The sequence below is a fragment of the Diachasma alloeum genome, unplaced genomic scaffold, assembly GCF_001412515.2.
Source record: "Diachasma alloeum isolate Michigan unplaced genomic scaffold, Dall2.0 Dall_scaffold_00363, whole genome shotgun sequence".
Lineage (NCBI taxonomy): Eukaryota > Metazoa > Arthropoda > Insecta > Hymenoptera > Braconidae > Diachasma > Diachasma alloeum.
Window position 1 is genome coordinate 364,985 of NW_021680502.1, and position 22,241 is coordinate 387,225.

Consider the following 22,241-nt stretch of genomic DNA (forward strand, 5'->3'; position numbering starts at 1 on the left):
TGAAGCGGAAATTTTTTCTCTCTAAATTCCAATTCTCTTAGAATTTAGAGAAAACTTGGACCCCGGCCGATAGGAGAAGTTCGTGCCTCCATACATCGTATGGACCCTTTCCGTCAACAGTAAAAAATTATTTTCTCGAATTCTAAGACACATATTGACATTTGGAAAAAAAAATTGGAAAGTCAATAAAATTGTGTGTGCAGTGAGTCCATTGATTCTTTTTTCTCAATGCATTTTTTATTTATTTTTTTATATCAATAAAAGTCGTGGATGAAAATACGATTTTGCTCCGATTTAATCATATTCAATCATCTCGTTTGTCGAGAAAATTTTACAGAAAAATTTTGGAATTATTGCTGAAAATACTTTGATGACCTTCCTATCGAATGGCACAAGTTAAATTTCAATTCATTGAATAATGTATTTGTTATAAATAAATTCAGCGAATTTGGAGATCTCGGCGAAAAATTGTCCTGGAGGATAAATCGGTGTGACTTGAATGCAGAAAATACAGAATTCTCAGGGCGTTCATTTCAAATTTCAATTCATCCAATGCATTTTATTTCAAGTTTTCTCGATCACCTGTTTTCGAGTTATTGCTGATTAAACAATGGAATTGGCGCGTCGTCGTAAGCCTCCCAGCCGTTGGGACAAGACGCGTTCTAGGAACCCCGTACGTGAGGGGTTAAGCCGCCAAGCGGCCTCAAAGTTGAATCACGGAAAAGATGATCCTCCGCCAACACCGAGAAGTCAATTTTATTTACAAAATGGAAACGATGTATGAAAATGTGGATTGAAAAATGTGAAAAAAATCAGGAAGAATCTTGACCCTTCCCAGAATGTCTCCAAGAGAGGAATTTTTTGAGAAATCATTTTTAGATTTTTGAGCCATCTTCATTTTTTTCTTTTTTTTCATTTTTCAAGAACAAATTCAAATCATATAACTTTTGATTCCGTTATCGGATTGGAATGAAAGAAATCACTGATTTTTTTTTCGTTCGCTGCTCTTTATTTTCTCTCTTTTGACTTTTTCACTGAATTTGTATATTTAACTATTCATTTGTTGTTAAACTAAACAAGCAGGGGTTCGAGCCCATCCGACAGAAGTCATGTGACCGTTACTTTTTGCGTTATTAGTCCTTTTCTTTGTTTTATTTCTACTAATTGCATTGGTAGTAAGCTTCCGAATGGATCCGTAGCAATTCCCAGTCCTTGTGACAGGTATACAACCGTAACCACATGCTACAGGATGTCTACAGGAAGATATTCAACCTTTTAATGAAATAGATTTGTACAAAATGTTAAATATCTCCGAAACTGCTCGGCCGATTGCGCCTATCCAAAATACGAATCTTCAATATTGTAAGAGCCTTAATCACACCAAATTTCAACTTACTATTTTCATTTTTCCTCAAAATATCGTGCGTACAAGAATGAAAAATTTTTAAAAACGAAAAAACGGGAATATCTCTGATTTTTTGTATGGACGGCTATACATATTTTAATAGGTCAAGATGGTAGCTACCGAGACAAGTATTTTGAAAAAAAAAATTGAAATCCGTCCAGTAGTTCATAAGAAAATTGAAGACATATATTTACACAAAAGGTTGAATAACTCAAGAACCGCTCAGCCAATTACCCCCATCCACAATACTAACCTTTTATGTTATGAAAACTTGAAGCATACAAAATTTCAACTCTCTATCTCCATTTTTTATCAAGTTATCGTGTAAACAAGATTTTGCATAAAAAAACGGAAAAACAGCAATATCTTCAAATTTTGTCTGAACGAGTATATATATTTTGATTGATCTAGATAGAGGCCACCAAGATGAGTATTTTGAAAACAGAAATATTGAAATCGGTGCAGTAGATTTTGAGATATTGAGGGAAAACGAAATTTAAAGAAGTTGTTATATCTCAGGAACTACTGGACCGATCGGGCTGAAACTGCGTACGAAAGTGAAGCTTAATCATAGCTACCATGAGCCAAAATTTCAGACTTTTATCGACAAATTTCACCGTATTTATAATATGTTGAATTTTCTAAAAAATGATCACCAAAAACCGAAGTTATCACACACATGCATACAGACATGACCCTAAAAACATCAATTCTTCACGTTTCATAACATTCTAGACCATTTACCATCAAAATTAGAAAATCGAAAAATCGCTCAAATACAAGGCTTTCATTCGGAAGCAAAAAGGGATAAATAAATGGCAAAAAAAGATTTAGAAAAGGATAGGAATAATAAAAGAAAAGGAAGGATATTACAAAAAAGCAAAAAACAAAGATAAGAAAGGGTTGAAAAAGGGATAAATAAATGATCAAAAAAGATTTCAAAAAAGATATGAAAAATGTAAAAAAAGAACACAGACATTACAAAACAAGACGAATATTCTTGAATAATTGAAATTAGGATCGGTTGACTGTTTATTGAGATATTTAAAAAATTAGATTTACATATAAAGTTGAATATCTCAGAAAGTAATTATCCGATTGAGCCCATTTTCAATACGAACCATTGTTATTACTAGAGACAACCTCATGTCAAATTTCAAGTTGATATCTCCATTTCTGCAGATGCTCTAGTGCGAACAACGCTTTAAAGTCCAAACGACAAAAATTGAAATATCTCTAAATTTTCGCGGCAAGCGGCCGCGACCTTGATGCCCTTTTATAATGCCTTTTCTTGTGTTTTTCCTTGTGAGTTCTTCACAAATTAATTATTCATCGTCGTCTTATTATACTGAGTGTGAAGATTAATGGAAACAATGCTTCACGGTTCAACACCTCTTCAATTGCAATAAGTAATTCACTAACTCTGTATTNTAAGAAAGGGTTGAAAAAGGGATAAATAAATGATCAAAAAAGATTTCAAAAAAGATATGAAAAATGTAAAAAAAGAACACAGACATTACAAAACAAGACGAATATTCTTGAATAATTGAAATTAGGATCGGTTGACTGTTTATTGAGATATTTAAAAAATTAGATTTACATATAAAGTTGAATATCTCAGAAAGTAATTATCCGATTGAGCCCATTTTCAATACGAACCATTGTTATTACTAGAGACAACCTCATGTCAAATTTCAAGTTGATATCTCCATTTCTGCAGATGCTCTAGTGCGAACAACGCTTTAAAGTCCAAACGACAAAAATTGAAATATCTCTAAATTTTCGCGGCAAGCGGCCGCGACCTTGATGCCCTTTTATAATGCCTTTTCTTGTGTTTTTCCTTGTGAGTTCTTCACAAATTAATTATTCATCGTCGTCTTATTATACTGAGTGTGAAGATTAATGGAAACAATGCTTCACGGTTCAACACCTCTTCAATTGCAATAAGTAATTCACTAACTCTGTATTCACTGAATGAGCTTCTAACTATAATCATAATCGAAGTCCCATTCAGAGTGCAAAACAGCAATTATTAAATGTCTCAAACCGCCGAACTTTTTAGTCTTCGCCACCCTCTTGATTCCACTTTATTTCTTCACAAAAGCAATCGATAAATTTGTTGGAAAAATTATATGATTGATTCTGATGCTTTTTTGCTAATTCAGAGTATCTTCTCCTCATTCATGATCTTTCTCACAATTTTATTCGACGATGCAATTTTTTCAAATTCTCCATAAAATCCCGAAATGCTTGTGCATTTTATTTAAACTTCGAAATTTTTGGGACATTGTTGAGAAAATCGAAGAAATTTCACATTCAATATTTTTTTTTTCAATTGATTGTTCATAATCATTTCCATGGCAAAAAGCAGTCTTGNTTTTTAAAAACGAAAAAACGGGAATATCTCTGATTTTTTGTATGGACGGCTATACATATTTTAATAGGTCAAGATGGTAGCTACCGAGACAAGTATTTTGAAAAAAAAAATTGAAATCCGTCCAGTAGTTCATAAGAAAATTGAAGACATATATTTACACAAAAGGTTGAATAACTCAAGAACCGCTCAGCCAATTACCCCCATCCACAATACTAACCTTTTATGTTATGAAAACTTGAAGCATACAAAATTTCAACTCTCTATCTCCATTTTTTATCAAGTTATCGTGTAAACAAGATTTTGCATAAAAAAACGGAAAAACAGCAATATCTTCAAATTTTGTCTGAACGAGTATATATATTTTGATTGATCTAGATAGAGGCCACCAAGATGAGTATTTTGAAAACAGAAATATTGAAATCGGTGCAGTAGATTTTGAGATATTGAGGGAAAACGAAATTTAAAGAAGTTGTTATATCTCAGGAACTACTGGACCGATCGGGCTGAAACTGCGTACGAAAGTGAAGCTTAATCATAGCTACCATGAGCCAAAATTTCAGACTTTTATCGACAAATTTCACCGTATTTATAATATGTTGAATTTTCTAAAAAATGATCACCAAAAACCGAAGTTATCACACACATGCATACAGACATGACCCTAAAAACATCAATTCTTCACGTTTCATAACATTCTAGACCATTTACCATCAAAATTAGAAAATCGAAAAATCGCTCAAATACAAGGCTTTCATTCGGAAGCAAAAAGGGATAAATAAATGGCAAAAAAAGATTTAGAAAAGGATAGGAATAATAAAAGAAAAGGAAGGATATTACAAAAAAGCAAAAAACAAAGATAAGAAAGGGTTGAAAAAGGGATAAATAAATGATCAAAAAAGATTTCAAAAAAGATATGAAAAATGTAAAAAAAGAACACAGACATTACAAAACAAGACGAATATTCTTGAATAATTGAAATTAGGATCGGTTGACTGTTTATTGAGATATTTAAAAAATTAGATTTACATATAAAGTTGAATATCTCAGAAAGTAATTATCCGATTGAGCCCATTTTCAATACGAACCATTGTTATTACTAGAGACAACCTCATGTCAAATTTCAAGTTGATATCTCCATTTCTGCAGATGCTCTAGTGCGAACAACGCTTTAAAGTCCAAACGACAAAAATTGAAATATCTCTAAATTTTCGCGGCAAGCGGCCGCGACCTTGATGCCCTTTTATAATGCCTTTTCTTGTGTTTTTCCTTGTGAGTTCTTCACAAATTAATTATTCATCGTCGTCTTATTATACTGAGTGTGAAGATTAATGGAAACAATGCTTCACGGTTCAACACCTCTTCAATTGCAATAAGTAATTCACTAACTCTGTATTCACTGAATGAGCTTCTAACTATAATCATAATCGAAGTCCCATTCAGAGTGCAAAACAGCAATTATTAAATGTCTCAAACCGCCGAACTTTTTAGTCTTCGCCACCCTCTTGATTCCACTTTATTTCTTCACAAAAGCAATCGATAAATTTGTTGGAAAAATTATATGATTGATTCTGATGCTTTTTTGCTAATTCAGAGTATCTTCTCCTCATTCATGATCTTTCTCACAATTTTATTCGACGATGCAATTTTTTCAAATTCTCCATAAAATCCCGAAATGCTTGTGCATTTTATTTAAACTTCGAAATTTTTGGGAAATTGTTGAGAAAATCGAAGAAATTTCACATTCAATATTTTTTTTTTCAATTGATTGTTCATAATCATTTCCATGGCAAAAAGCAGTCTTGTTACTTATTGACTCCTTCCTGATCTCTTTGAAATTGAATGTTTAGTAAGTACCTGTATATATGTAAAAATGATGAAAACCATTATGTATAACCATCGACATTGAAGATGTACCCATAATTGTATGTAATAATTCGCATGTTTTTTGCAATTTNAAGAAAATTGAAGACATATATTTACACAAAAGGTTGAATAACTCAAGAACCGCTCAGCCAATTACCCCCATCCACAATACTAACCTTTTATGTTATGAAAACTTGAAGCATACAAAATTTCAACTCCCTATCTCCATTTTTTATCAAGTTATCGTGTAAACAAGATTTTGCATAAAAAAACGGAANTAAGTAATTCACTAACTCTGTATTCACTGAATGAGCTTCTAACTATAATCATAATCGAAGTCCCATTCAGAGTGCAAAACAGCAATTATTAAATGTCTCAAACCGCCGAACTTTTTAGTCTTCGCCACCCTCTTGATTCCACTTTATTTCTTCACAAAAGCAATCGATAAATTTGTTGGAAAAATTATATGATTGATTCTGATGCTTTTTTGCTAATTCAGAGTATCTTCTCCTCATTCATGATCTTTCTCACAATTTTATTCGACGATGCAATTTTTTCAAATTCTCCATAAAATCCCGAAATGCTTGTGCATTTTATTTAAACTTCGAAATTTTTGGGACATTGTTGAGAAAATCGAAGAAATTTCACATTCAATATTTTTTTTTTCAATTGATTGTTCATAATCATTTCCATGGCAAAAAGCAGTCTTGTTACTTATTGACTCCTTCCTGATCTCTTTGAAATTGAATGTTTAGTAAGTACCTGTATATATGTAAAAATGATGAAAACCATTATGTATAACCATCGACATTGAAGATGTACCCATAATTGTATGTAATAATTCGCATGTTTTTTGCAATTTATTTCATTTTTTTTGTAATACATGCCTCAAAATTGCAAAAAATAGGATAGGTTACGCGTGCGTGCGAAAAAGTGGTTCTTTACACACTTGTAACACAATATACTATTTTTTCATACAGCGAAATTAGCCATGAGGTTCAAATAATCTAAATAAAAAAAAAATNGTAATACATGCCTCAAAATTGCAAAAAATAGGATAGGTTACGCGTGCGTGCGAAAAAGTGGTTCTTTACACACTTGTAACACAATATACTATTTTTTCATACAGCGAAATTAGCCATGAGGTTCAAATAATCTAAATAAAAAAAAAATTGCAAAAAGTAATGTGACTGATGAAAATAATATGTCCCGATTTATTAGCTGCTAAATTTTTGTATGAATTACTTGCGTATGTGGTAATTACTATGCTCACTGAATGAGATTTTAATCATGATTAGAATTCAACTTCTTCTCAAGCATTATTTAGAGAATCAAATGTTGGAATTCAATGCGTATGTTGATACTCGGGTAAAAGTGCGTGCCAACACTGTTATCGATTTTTTAAATGAGTTTACTTCACTTCAGTTCATATCATGAACGTAATTGGTTGCTTAGAATGTCGTCACTTTATTTTTTTTTGTGAATCTGAAATTCATATTAATGTTTCAGATGATATGATTTTCAGAGATTTTCGGAGACCATGAACCATCTTTCTAAATACATGATTCAATCCCAATCAATTTTTTACTCGAAGAATAATTTTTCCATCGTAATAATATATAATAACTAATATAAAATAACTTCGAAATTTTTGTGAAATTATTGAGAAAATCCGAGGAATTTCTCAAATTTTTGAATAATGTCCTTCTGTCTCATTTCAATCAATCAGCGTATAGTGGCGGTCACATGAATTCTTCACATCAGTTTTATTTGGGACAGTCCGCCTTTTCTTATCAATTGTTCTACCATGGTTTATTCAAAAATTTTCCAATATCTGGGAGATACCGAAAATTTTCTATAATTTTTAAAAAATTCATGGTTTTTCTCAAATTTACAGACAAACCCTCATAACTCTTTTAAATTTTCTTAAAAACTCCCGAATTATTATACATTTGCAAAAAAAACCGGCAATTCTCTAATTTTTTAGGAAACCTGTGAACTTCCTTGAAATGCCTATAATTAATCTCCTACTCATCCTTTTAGAGATGGATTTTGTAAAGAATTTAAAACACACAGTGATTAATGTCCAAAAATCTTCTCTTAATGAGCGCCCAGAAATAGGACCTACTCTGAAATTTTAACATTTCTATAGTTTTACCAGTTTTGGCTTTGCATTATTATCTCAATCAAGCTGTTCATATTTATAACGCAATTACGGCTGTGGCATTGATGGCATTTCCTATACCCTTTTTCCTGCCACATTCAATCTTTATTTACTATCATAGATTTTTTTCAATAAATTCACTCGTTAATTCAATCAATCTTTTCATATCATCAATATAATTGTGTGCGTAGAATATTCTCACTTCATCCTTTTTTGTGAATTTGAAATTCAAGTTAATGTTCAGATGATATGATATAAATATCATCATTCTTATTCTGTGCTATTACGAAGTATTGAGTCCCAGCTTTTTATTCATAATAGAATTTTTCAATTTAGATATCAGTATTATTTTTTCAAAGGAAAAAAATGATCTTCACTTTCAGTGTAGTGCATTTAGATTCGCCTATACTTGACGTAAAATATGTCAGATAATCTCATAATTCTAGCTATTGACTGTGTTTGAAATTTCATTTTTTTTTTCAACAGTACAACTGCTAGTTACTCATAGTTACGAGGGAACCTTTTTTAAAAATTGGAAAAAAATAGAANCAATGGTTTTCAGATTGTTTTTTGTTTAATAAATGAAAAAATATTAATCCATGCGAAAAAGTGGCAACATCATCGGTAGTGTTTTTTTTTTCAGGAGCTGGTACCACTGGCTCGACGGAGCTCCAATCACAACGCTTCATCGCTCTCTCTCAAGAGACGTTTAAATTGACCGGGCTACCCCCACCCGATCGGTACTTGAGACGTTGCTGCTCGTTTGGGCTGCGTGCGCAGAAATTTCATTTTTCANCAAGTATTTGTGGAATTTTGTTTGAATGCCGCTGATTATCCATCCTTTATTTTCGAGTTTATCCTAGTCAATGCAATTGATAAATTGGATAAGTGAAAATTTTTGAATAAAAAGTATGTCTTTTTCATTCTATTGAGAAAATTAAATATTCTTCGGTTTTGTGTATTAGTATTGATTTCATTAAACAATAATGGAATGAAAAAAATCGAAAACAAATTATTCATGTTAGTTAGGAATTTGATCTGTTAATTCTTACTCTCTACCTCTAGATACGACCTTGTCAATTCTCAACTCTCATCACCAAAAAAAAAAAGTTTAATTTCACTGATTATAAACGAAACCATGTGTAGAAAATGTGCACCGATGTATTTATTGTAGACACGATATTTGTTTCTCAATTCAGATTATCAGTCCGCTTTATAATTGATACGTACTTTTTTCAAATAGCGCCGTCGCGCCCGCCTCGCTGATTCTCATGAACATTCACATGAGAATGCATCGTTCGTGCGCGGCCATGAGATTTTTGACATGCTCTCCGCCATGATAGTTTCTAATGCATGCTCCGCCCGGCGCGTATCTGGGAGACCCGGGTTCGATTCCCGGCTGGGTAAAGCGGAAATTTTTTCTCTCTAAATTCTAATTCTCTTAGAATTCTTTAATGCCTAAAGGAGGTTAGGCGGTGTTTGAGGTGAATTTGAGAGTGAATTTCTGTGGTTCCCGGTAGCTTAGTCGGTAAGAGTGCCCGGCGCGTATCTGGGAGACCCGGGTTCGATTCCCGGCTGGGTGAAGCGGAAATTTTTTCTCTCTAAATTCTAATTCTCTTAGAATCAGATTAGATTATCCTTTTATCAAGGATAATCGGGCGAGGAGGAAATGTAGGAGGTGAGGCGGAGGGGTTTCTATTGTTTTCGTGCAGAAAACCAATCACTGAACAAAAAAATTTTTCCCATTCGGATTCAAAATTCAGGCAATATTAGGGAGCACCTCCGGTTAAAAATTATTTTTGGAGCTAATCAAATTTATTTGTATCTGTTCCATGCATTCAATGGTTTTCAGATTGTTTTTTGTTTAATAAATGAAAAAATATTAATCCATGCGAAAAAGTGGCAACATCATCGGTAGTGTTTTTTTTTTCAGGAGCTGGTACCACTGGCTCGACGGAGCTCCAATCACAACGCTTCATCGCTCTCTCTCAAGAGACGTTTAAATTGACCGGGCTACCCCCACCCGATCGGTACTTGAGACGTTGCTGCTCGTTTGGGCTGCGTGCGCAGAAATTTCATTTTTCAGCACTTTTTTCGCTATTATTAGTAAACAATGCTCCTAGGCGACCATCTTTTTCACTCAAAAAATCATTGATCACATGTTCTAAATGTGTCTAAAGTTTCATGACTTTGGCTGCTTTTTTTCCTTGGGTTTTGCAGTTTTTTTTCTGATTTCCATAAGATCACGGGTTAAATGACCACTTTTTCAAAAATTCATAATAAATTAACAATGTTCCCCAGCAGTCTGAAACTTTGCACACGCCTTTTCCATCATTTAAAGAATACGTAAAAAAATAAAAGAGAAAAATGGCTGCTTTTTTTCTAACCCTCCGGGCTTGCCCGATTATCCTTAAAACGAATGCTTTTTTACAAAGAGGATTTATTAAGAGGATTTAGTAAGGTTGTTTGAATTTTCACTTTCGATTCGAGATATTGCTATTTTTAAAGTACTTTACGGATTTAAGTAGTTTAAGGATTCTATTCGATGATTCCGTGAACAGAAAATTTCCTCGATTTGCCCTTAAAATCTGGGAATTTTTCCTTTTTCTTTTAGAAAGCTCGAGAGATTTGTGAAATTGGTGCGAAAACTCGACAAATTTGTCGATTATTTAAAATTAACTAATGTTTTGATTTCGGCGAATCAGAATGCAGTGTTCAAAGTCACATGACACTCCAACATCATTTTTATTTATCAACTTTGCAATCCTTTATTATGTTACTTTTCCCTTGGAATTCACATGGATTTCACAATATTTTCTTTTGTAATAATCAAATTAGTGTGGGCATACGCGAACAATATTATCGGATAGATATCATTATAAATTATTTGCTCGTTCCTTATTTCAGGCTATAAACACGCTTTGAATCTCGCGCTCATTTTCGCAAAAGTCGGTCATGAAAATGCCCAATTCGCAGAGCCCATTTTTTTCCAATGCTGTCGGCCTTCTCCCTGAAGCCTATTCTCAATCGAGATATTTCGAGTTCGACTTTTTTCAATTCGATTTTTTTTGCTGGTGTCTTTCATTAAAAAGGATTGGGTGCAGATATTTTGATTGATCAAGATAGAGGACATCGAGAAAAAATTTGAAAAAAAATTAGAATCGATTAACTCGCTATTGAGATATTTAAAAAATTAGATTTTCGTCAGAAGGCCCGGTAAACCGCGATTCTAACCTCACTTCGCTCGGTTAGATCGCAGTTTACGGGCCTTCTGACGAAAAATTGCATTCATTCCACGGTCCAAAAGTATTTTCTGACGAATGTGATCATAGGCCTCGCCTTCGGCTCGGCCTACAAAGCCACATTCGTCAGAAAATACTTTGTGGACCTTGTGATGAAAATAACTATTATATATAAAGTTGAATATCTCAGAAAGTAATTATCCGATTGAGCCTATTTTCAATACGAACCATTGCTACTACTAGAGACAAATTCATTCCAGATTTCAAGTTGATATCTCCATTTTTGCGGATGCTAGAGTGCGAACAACGATTTTATGTCAAAAAGAGAAAAATCGAAATATCTCGAAAGCTTTCTATTAACGGGTATACATATTTTTAATGATTGCGATAGAGGGCATCAAGACGAATATTTTGAAAAAAAAAATGAAATCGGTTGGGTAGTTTTTGAGATATTTAAGAAAAAGCGTAAAGAAACAATATTTCTCAAAAACTAATTGACGGATGCAGCTGAATTTTGACATAAAGTTAGTCCTAAATGATTCCAATAAACTGACAAAATTTCAGATTTTTTGCAATAATTTTTCCCGTTTATTCATTAATTTTGAGAAAAAGTGACTACCGAGTGGACACTATCACACACAGACATGGCCCGCAAACTTCGTACTTTTCTGTTTCAGACCATTCTGGATCGTTTCCAAGCAAAATTAGCAAAAGTGAAAATCGAACGAATGCAGAGCTTCCACTCGAAAACAAAAATTAATCATCTGATCCAGTTCATTGTTGATATTATCCATTGCAGTGGCAAAAGGAGAACTCATGCTAAATTTTAAGTTCATATATCAATTTAAAAAATAACTAGCGTGCGGACAAGGATTTTGATCGAAAAAGAAAGAATTGAAATATCTCTAAAATGTAGTATAAATGGGTATATATATTTTGATTGTTTAAGATAGGAGACATCGAAGCGAGTATTTTGAAAAAAAATTGAAATCGGATGGATAGACTCTGAGATATTAACGAAAAACCATTTTGATACAATATCGAATATCTCCGAAACTAATCATCCGATTCAGTCCATCTTCAATCCCATCCATCGCAGTACTAAGAGACAGACTTGTGCCAAATTTCAAGTTGATATATCAATTAAAAAAATAACCAGCGTGCGAACAAGGATTTTGAGCGAAAAATGTAAAAATTGAAATATCTCTGAAATCTAGTATGGACGGATATACATATTTTGATTGATTTAGATAGAAGACATCGAGGCGAGTATTTTGAAAAAAAATAATTGAAATCGGATGGATAGATTCCGAGATACTTGCGAAAAACGATTTAGAAACAAATGGGTTTTTCTCGAAAACGGTTGGACCGATTCAGCTAAACCGGTGCACAGAGTTAGTCCACATTTATACCTATAATCTCACGAAATTTCATATTTTGTTGAATTTTTTTAGCCATTTATTCCTTCGAGTTTCTAAAAGTTGACCATCAAGTCGGCCCAGTTGACCATGCGCACATACAGACACAGTCGTCAAACTTTGTATTGTTACGTTTCAGACCATTCTACATCATTTCCACGCAAAATTAGAAAATCGAAAAATCCATGGAAAACAATGCTTCCATTCAGAAGCAAAAAAAGCAATTTTTTGAACATATCTATTGGATTTGAGTAGAATTGAATTAATAACTCTGCGAATTTAATTTGACTGTGGCTCTTTATTCAGTCGCATGTATAGGATGCATCTCGATCTTTACTCTCACTCCGGCTATCGGAGAATAATTTCAGAAAAATAAGGACCAGTACATTGGGCTACTTGGAACGCATTTTCTCTTTGTTCTTTGTCCTATGTTTTGTTCATAGTATTCGTAGTCGCCCGCCATGTGATCGCCACATAACACGAACACACTTTTCAGAACCTAAGTCTGAAGAATTTCATGTAGTGACACTGAAATGTGTCGTGCTGTCTAGAGATTTTTGAATACTATTTCGTTCCATGAAATCCAATACACCACCTGAAAAATTAATTGGTTACACTAATACTTAATGTACCTCATTTCATATACATTTCATCCGTAACATAATAGACTTAATTAATTCCATTTTGTTTTACATTGCTTTTGTAGTTTAATTAATATAATTTTTGGGATGTACCCTCTTTGTGCTTTCTGGGGATATACACTGTAACATGATGAATATCATGTACTGTTCCTCGCCTGAACTGACCGCGGTTCATAGGAGGGAAAATTAGTATTTCAACCCCAGCGAGCAGTCGGATCACCCAGGGCCATATTTCTCTTAATTTTTGGTACTTGCACTTTTTTTGTAATTTTCCTCTCGGAATATTGCGCTCACCGTTTGCTTCGAGCTTCGTGATGAGAGGAGGGAAGCGGAGCAGCGGGGAGGAACGACAAAGTCAGTAACTATGAGCTCATCGATACGCACTCACACCAGCAAGCACGCGAGAGACGAGAGAAGCATGCCAGCCGGCAACTCAAAAAGTTGTGACGTATTTTTCAACGACACACGCGGGAATCATGTGCGTTGTCACCCACTAACTTTCAGCAACCCTTTTGAAACTCTCCACCCGGAATAACAACGGCAGGGAAAATCGAGAGGAACGAAAATTTACCAAAAGGGCGCGAGTCCTTTTAACCGCCAACGGACAAGGTCACAATGTTGAAGCGCGTTCCATGACCAGCTCAGGAAAACGGCGGAGGCGTGTGGGAACAGGCGAAAACAGGTGAAACAGTCAATGCATTTCAACACCATGAATGATTCGGAAATAAAATTCAAATATATTTTACTCAAAATAACAAAAATTAGAATGTTTCCAATGATGCAATGACAAAAAAAAATAAAGAAACACAAAAAAAATTATTTTCACAGGTGCAGGAGAGGACTCCTGCGAGCAAAGGCTCGACACAACCAAAGGTATTACCTTGTTCGAAGTCACAAATTATAAAACTTCAGGTAGAAGCGAACTACTGGATCCTGAATATGAATTAGACACGCGCGAGACCATCCATACGCGGAATGACTCGATCCACATTACTAATAATGAATTAAATGATTCATTCGAAATTAATGATGATCACTAGACTTGGATAACGAATTCGAAATTACAACATGGAATTCAATTAATTTAAATTAATTCCGAAAGCAAATAAGTCAATATTAATTATTAAGTATTATCATTCGAGGGCGTGGTAGACGCCAAACGCACGCAAGAATCACCCGGAGCGCCGCGACGCAAAGGCCACACGAATAAAGAAAACGAAATTCCTCAATTAACAAAATCCGAATAATCGGTGAAAAGTGTAACGAGATTTTCTCGTTACGGGTTGAAATCCCCTTAAAAAGATAAATGAACTCTCAAAATTGTTGAAGAGAGATAAGTAGTGACACCTAGAAGCGGCTGAAGAAAGCCGGGACTAGGTGAGATAAACCACAAACCAATGAAAGACCTAAGGCATAGCGGTTATGGGTGAAACCGCGACCACTGGAGGTCTGGAGGGCGTACTAGACTATCGCCGTATTAGAATTCACCCAGCATGTGCTAGGGGAAGTGGGGCCGACGTACAGGCCGTCCAACTGGGCGATTCTATAGGCTATGTCGGAGTAGGCTAGGGACCAACGGCCAGGTGAAAGGACTGGTACCTCCGTGATCCCGTCGGGTTGATTGGTGGGGATAGGGTAACGGAATGACCTATCGTCGCCGAGATATCCAGACTAGGAGGCAAGGCCCTAGTAAGATTCCGAGTTAGTCGCACGCGAGCGCTTGAACCGAGAGGTTGAAATAATCTCTCGGTGTGCTGGAAGTGGTGGATGGCTGAAGAAGCCATGGTAAGGAGTTTACTCAGCGTAGCCTGGTGCATAACTGTGGCGGCGAATATAGGGGGATGCCCCTGCATCCCCCGCGCGTAAATCTGAGTTCTTTCGGAACGCGAGGTGACGACTTCGTCCCGTTCGGCGTCATCTAGTCTCGGCGGAACGATTTGAGGCGTATGGGCCCGTGGGCCTGGAGTCGAGAAATCCTCCTGTCGGTCCGACCATACGCCGACGGTCTAGTACTACCCGGAGGCAGTGACGCGCGATGACCAAAGCGGTAACTGGTGGTGGAGAGAGTGGGTGGTCGTAGCGTGGGTAACGTAGTTCCACCCTGGTCAGATCAGCCTCTCCACGTCCCAGGCTCTGAGGAGTCCCGGCTGAATCGCAAATAGTTCGGAAACTCTCGCGAGTAGAAATACTCGGAGAGAGGAAGCATCCCGGAGGAGTCGAGAGACCCTCCGGAAGAACGATGAATCCCATTCAGTAGGGAACTTATGCCGCGGGGCATAATCCTCGGCTTGCAAAGGCCGTGGAATGTGACGGTAATACTCCTGGTGGACCTCGCCCATTCTACCGTATCACGCTGATGTTAGCTAGGCAACCCATTGTCCAGCCAAAAAGTCCTCTGAGTGGACGAGTTTGCCTCAGAGGCCGGTTTTCGTCGAACCTCCCGTGAAGGTTCGGCTGGCGCCCGACTATTGAGCGATNAAAAAGTAATTTGGAATTTTCCTGGGTGAACGACCCGGGAAAATATCCTTACAAAAGACAAATGAATAAAATAAATGTTCAATAATAAAGAATTAAGAAGTTAGGTCAAAGACTATTGAGTGCCGCGTCTCGAAGGCAAAGACTTGAATGCTAAAACTCGAACGGAGCTGGAATGGCGACCGGAGAATAGACTTTATAGAGCACGTGTACACTCACAAAATTCGATTACGCTCACCGTTTGAACCGCGAAAAACTCCAGAATAAACCCGTCTGGACCCTCAGTACAACGGCGATGTCGGAATGTAGGTCGAAAAATGTAGGCACCCCAGCAAAAGATAGGTTTTATTATCCCAAGAAAGCTCTCAGAGTGTAAAAAGACTAAATTGCATAGAGCGAGTTTACTGGACTGAATCCCAGCGAAGGGTCTCTCTCGGGGGAATACATCGCCCCGAGGAACCTCAATTTCTCTACTTCCCCCACCCCAATCACCCGATGATAGTGCGCTAGAGCCGCGTGAATTCGGCAATTTTCCAATCGTCCTAATTTTTAATTTACTGGTCCCAGAGAATTAGGACATGCGTCTCACGGTCGGTGATAGTGATCCGCGTTGAACGGCGCAGGAGCCAACATAATCCGTCGCTCCCTCGATGTTGCAGCATGGGTTTTTTACGAGGTGGCCTTGCCCCACAGAAATATCGCTCAGGTGGTGGGGATCACACGTAGAGGCCTGAGTTGCCTGCTGGCGTGCTTCTCTCGCCTCTCGCGTGCTTGCTGGTGTGAGTGCGTGTCGATGAGCTCATAGTTACCGACTTTGTCATTCCTCCCCGCTGCTCTGCTTACCTCCTCTCGTCACGAAGCTCGAAGAAAACGGTGAGCGCAATATTTCGAGAGGAAAATTACAAAAAAACATGAGTACCAAAAATTAAGAGAAATATGGCCCTGGGTGATGCGATTCCTCGTTGGGGTTGAAATGCTGATTTTCCCCCCAATGAACCGCGGTGAGTTCAGGCGAGGAACAGTACATGATATTCATCATGTTATAACATATGGCCCAACATTCTTTGCGAGAGACTGTAGGGAAACCCAAAAAAACCTGTCCAGACCATTTCGAGCTACATTTGATAATTAATTATCAATTCTACAATTAATTATTACAGGCTTATTTTATCGTTCATCTCCATGAACCCTGGTATTAATATTGGTCTTTTTCAATCATCCGTTCACCTAAAACCTAATTGTTCACCTGTTGAAACATAATTAAATTTTATTATTTGATTTTTGTAACTTATCTCGAGATCATCGATAATTTGAAGTGGTTGTCTTTTTGTGATCATTTAATCCGATAGTAATACTCATTCAAACAGTATTGTTTCCTCATGTGATAATATTCTTTGAATTTTATTTTTAAATATTTGTAGTAATCATTAAAAGTAACTTGATCCACAAAACCTATTTAAATTCTTCATCAGTACTTGAGTTGATGAGGTACTTATTAATATTTGTTCTTTTACTTTTTCTGTTACCATCCTGTTTTTTCCTTCACCTTTTTCAATCAAATATTATGAGTTGGGTATCTTACGAATTAGTGATTGAGCACATAAAAATAAGCTTCTGGAATATGATCGCCTTTCGATAAGGAATAAGAGGAGAACTTATGTTGTTCAATTCTTATTTCAAGACATGAAAAATGATCACTTTATACTTTTACTCTCCGTACTATTTAATTGAGTAGTTTTACTTGAGTTAAGATTTTTATTTGTACCCGGATTCGGCTCATCTATCCATTCAATCTGAATTATGATTTTCAGATTTGATGGGATTTGTATGATTCTAGATAGTTCAAACTTTGATTTGTTCGATTGCTGATTACCTGATTTTAGCTTATTTTGATCAGTCACTCATGGAACGGCTTTATTTCTTATTATCAGATCTCAAATGACCTTATTGCTAATTATCAGATTCTCATTCATATAATTTCTTTATCAGATTTGGATTGATCTGATTTTATTTTCATAACTTTGGCTACGACAAACTTAAACTTTAGCCATCGTCCCCTGGCGTTTTTAGCTATCGCGCCCACGCGTTTCGCCTAGTATTTACGTGTTAAACATGTACATTCAAATTTTGATCCATCTGATTTTAATACAGACTTTTTATCCATCTGGTTTTTACATTGCCAGATTTTTCTTTACCTGGTTGCTCTCATTTCCAGATTTGCATTTACCTGGTTTTTTGTTATTTCTAGATTTTTATTCATCTAGATTTGATTCAAATCAATTTCCAGCATCCAGGGTAGCAGTTGAACATATCGTGGCTTGTACTTCTTGAATGTTAGTCAGATTACGTGAGCCCTTTCTATCATAGTGAGCACTTTCTATATAGTGAGCCCTTCCTCCGTGTTGATGAGTCACGTTCGATGAGTTTTTTCCATGTAGAGAACCCTTTCTTCATAATTCCTATCGCTCCATCATTTGCTTATAGTGTTGATGACGAAAATTCGTCGTCGATAAGTATTTCCTTCGGAAAATTCGAGCTTCAAAAGACAAAATCGATCCATCCGCTTGAAAAATCCTCGGGCAGTGTTGTCTTTCATAATGATTTTCCTTTGGTGCAGGATCATCAAAAATATGAAGTACATTTTCTACATTAATTAACGCATGAACTCCCGTCCCGACCGGGTTCCCACCTTGTCGTTGGTGGGGGGGGGGGGCTCGATCCCAGGCAGTGGGAGTTTGAAGACTGGCAGTGTCCGCGATTGTTAAGAGGGTGTGAGGGAAGGAGTGAAAAGCGGCCTCATCCTGAACATAATACGCCCAGTCCTCACACTAGGCCGAAAAAGAACAAGTACAGGAAGCGGGATCAAGGCACATATGCTTAGATTACCGCCAACTCAATTAATCTGGCAGCGATGCCTCAGTCGTATCCGAACCAGAAACTGGTTGCCGGAGGGGTGACAGAGATGAGGAAGCTCCTGAAGGGGGCTATCTTAGCCCTACCCGATGGAGTCAAGGCACTCACCTTCGATGAGGTCCGGGAGAGGGACGGTGCGGTCGTGGTGAACTGCACAGATGAGGCCACAGGAAATTGGCTGAAAGGCCTGTTTCCAAGAAACAAAATACGTGGGTACACCATACATGTTGTGTCACTCTCGGAGCTTCCAAAAAAGCACCGGGTAGGGGTGCACGTGGAGAATCCAGAGATCACTTCTCAGGAAGCATTGTGCTTCCTGGAGAAGCAAAACAAGGATCTGATGGCCAGCAAGTGCATTGTAATTCGAGGCAGTGAAACTAGGGACACTAAAAGTCCCCATTTCGCTGCGCTGATCGACGATACTGCGCTTGCGGGTCTGAAAGCCTGCAACTTCCGACTCACTGTGGGCTGCAAAAAGCAATCATAAGGCAGCTTGGAAAGGAACGCAGCGGGGAAAAGTAGGCAGATACAGTGGAGGTGTCTGAGTAATAGCTCTTATGGCTACGACTCCGGTGTATATTGTACAGATTAACTTACATCACAGTAAGGCGGCCTCGACGACATTAGTCAGGTTGCTAGCTGGAATGCAGACAGTAATAGCATTGATCCAAGAACCATGGGTCATAAATAATGGTATCAAAGGACTGAGTGGAAGTGACAGGATCTATCATGCCGACACTCAGGATAAACTCAGAACTTGAATAATAATTAAGGGAATAGTCTCTTTTTTCTCTCCACAGATCAGTGGGGGAGACCTAACTGAAGCTCACGGAAGGATGAATCTAGGGCAGGGCAAGGTTGTCGATTTAATGGTGGGGTCAGCTTACATCCCCTACGATGCAGTTGAGCCAACTCCATCCGAGGAAGTGAAAGACTTTTGCAACCATGTGAAGGAGAGGGGGCTCCAGCTCCTGTTAGTTTGCAACGTGAACTCCCATCATGCAGCATGGGGGAGTACCGACAGCAATGGCAGTGGGGAGAGCCTTCAGGAATTCATCATGAGAACGGGCCTCAACATCTTAAACAGGGGAAAAGAACGAACTTTCGTTGACCGCAGACATCAGGAGGTCATAGACATTACTCTGGGGACGGATGACGTGGTGGGCCTGATTAGGGACTGGCGGGTTTCAAATGACCTCTCAGCCTCTGATCATAGAACCATAAGAATGTCCGGGTGTGCTGAGGAGGAAATTGAGTGAAGAAGAAATCCACGGCGAACCAACTGGGAGAAATATCGAGTAAGTCTAGCTGATAGACTGAAAGAGATTCCTCTCAGGTTTTTTTTGTATTTAAGGCATTTTAAACCCTTTGGTTTACTTCGCTATCTACCCTCTACCTAACCTTGCGGCTGTGGCCGATTTTCTACACTGTACCGCATTTGCTCCCACGAGAGACGGAGGAAACCACAGAAAACCTCCGTCGGTACAGTCGATTCCTCTATTAGGAACCTCCCGCTCGTCCAGAGCCGAGGTGAGACGGACCCCACCAGAATCCGCCCCAGACGAGCCCCTTAACCCCCTTTACCGGAAGTTAAGGCCCCCCCCCCCAGTCGGAATCCGAAGCCCAGCCACCCTTTCGAGCCTCCAACCCCTGTTTCCAAAAGTTAAAAAACCCGATCGGACTGGACTTCGAACCCACGACCTCCTAGTGGCCAAGCCGAACTACCAATTCAGCCCCCGCGACCATTGGACGTCGGTCCTCTCAGGTTTAAGAACAGAAAGTAACTGGAGAAGGTCGCGGAGGCCCTCAACCAGGCAATAATTGACTCATATGAGGAAAACTGCAGGATATTACCCAGAAGGCAGACGACTAAGGTACCCTGGTGGTCAGAGGATGTACTTGGGGAACTCAGGAGGGAAGCCAGAAGGGCTTTTAATAAAGCAAAAGATGTGAGGAAAGGTCCCCGTAAGGAAATAGCCTGGGAGGCCTACAGAGGCCTTCTCGGAAAGTATAACAAGAAAATAAATGCCGCCAAAGATAGGTGCTAGAAGGCCTTCACGAGTTCGATTGAGGGTCAGTCAGAGACTGCTAGGCTGGCAAAAATCCTCGGTACGAACAAGACTGCATATCTAGGGAGCCTACAGGCACCTGATGGCAGCCATACAGAAACAATAGAAGAAAAGCTAAAACTCCTTATGAACACGCACTTTCCAGGTTCCACTGAGACCCATAGAGAGGTAAACGAACCAAGGCGGAGGCAGAGGGGGAATATGAACCTCATGAGTGGAACTTGGCAGGAATAATGGTGCAACCGTGGGGAATCCAATGGGCTGCAACGACCTTTGAACCTTTTAAGGTATTGGGACCAGATGGGATCTACCCAGCCTTACTACAGGAGAGGATAGAAATCATCGTGGGGCCTTTGACAAAAATTCTCAAGCCCAGCATAGCTCTGAGAAGTGTTTCGAGGGTATAAAACGAGACCAGAATTGTGTTCATTCCAAAGCCTTGTAAGATTGAGTTTATAAATCCAAAAGATTTCCGTCCAATAAGTCTCACATCCTTCATTTTGAAGATACTTGATAAATTGGTGGACAGGTATATAAAGATAAGACCCTCGGTTGATCATTCCCTCTCTCCCTCCTAATATGCTTACAGGAAGGGAAGATCTACAGACATCGCTTTACACCATCTGGTGGGACTTATTAAGAGACAATTTGCTGCCAAGGGACACGCCTCAGGAGCCTTTCTAGGCATACAGGGAGCTTTTGATAGCACCACTAATAGTCATAGAAAGAGCAATGGAAAAGCATGAGGTCCCTAGGGCGATCATTGCTTGGACACAAAGCAAGGGCAGAAAATTGTCAGTGAAACATGAACATAGCTGCATGGAGGGGTGCTCGGTCAGGGGATGTCCGCAGGGATAAGTATTGTCGCCTCTGCTGGAGAACTTGGTGGTAGACGAATTCCTAAGCAGGCTGCGTGAAGCGGGATTCCACGTCTCTGGCTTTGCTGATGATGTGGCAAATGTGGTCAGGGGTGGATTTTTGGCGGTGCTCAGAGACCTGATGGCAATGGCTTTCAGCATCGTTGAGGGCGGTGCAGGGAAACCGGGGTCTCAGTCAACCCGGCCAAGCCTACACTCCTAGTCTTTACTAGGAATTATAAGCCAGAGGCGATTCAGCTGTCAAGTCTGAATCGCCCAACGGTGAATTACACCAACAGAGTAAAATATCTAGGAGTAATCCTAGACAGCAAGCTCAGTTGGAAAGAACATCTCTATCTTAGTTTTGAGGCTTTAGCGGCCATGATTAATGACATATTTGGCTTCCGGATGGATGCCGTGTTTGGATTCAGCGTTGCGCCGACGTTTCACAAACATTGCGCATTGCGAGATTGCAGTCTGCATCTTCAGGGCTATGAGCTCCGATTCCGAGCTCCGATGTCTTGGGGTAGTCCTTATATGCCTTCCTTTGTGGTGGTGGGGGTAGGGGAAAGGGGAGAGGGTGGTCTATCTGGAACCAGCTGATCAATTAAAAACATATGATTGGCTGACCCCCCCCCCCTTCCCCCACCACCGCAAGGGAAGGCATATAAGGACTACCCCAAGACTAGCTGATCAATTAAAAACATATAATTGGCTACCCCCCCCCCTTCCCCTGCCCCCACCACCACAAGGGAAGGCATATAAGGACTACCCCAAGACATCGGAGCTCAGAATCGGAGCTCATAACCCTGAAGAT

General features: G+C 38.4%; 1 protein-coding gene across 2 annotated transcripts in view; it reads right to left on the reverse strand.

Annotated features, from left to right (window-relative positions):
* The window catches only part of LOC107041365 (mitogen-activated protein kinase-binding protein 1), a 210,334-nt gene that overhangs the window by 77,840 nt on the left and 110,253 nt on the right, over window positions 1-22,241 (reverse strand). The gene's annotated exons all lie outside the window — the stretch shown is intronic.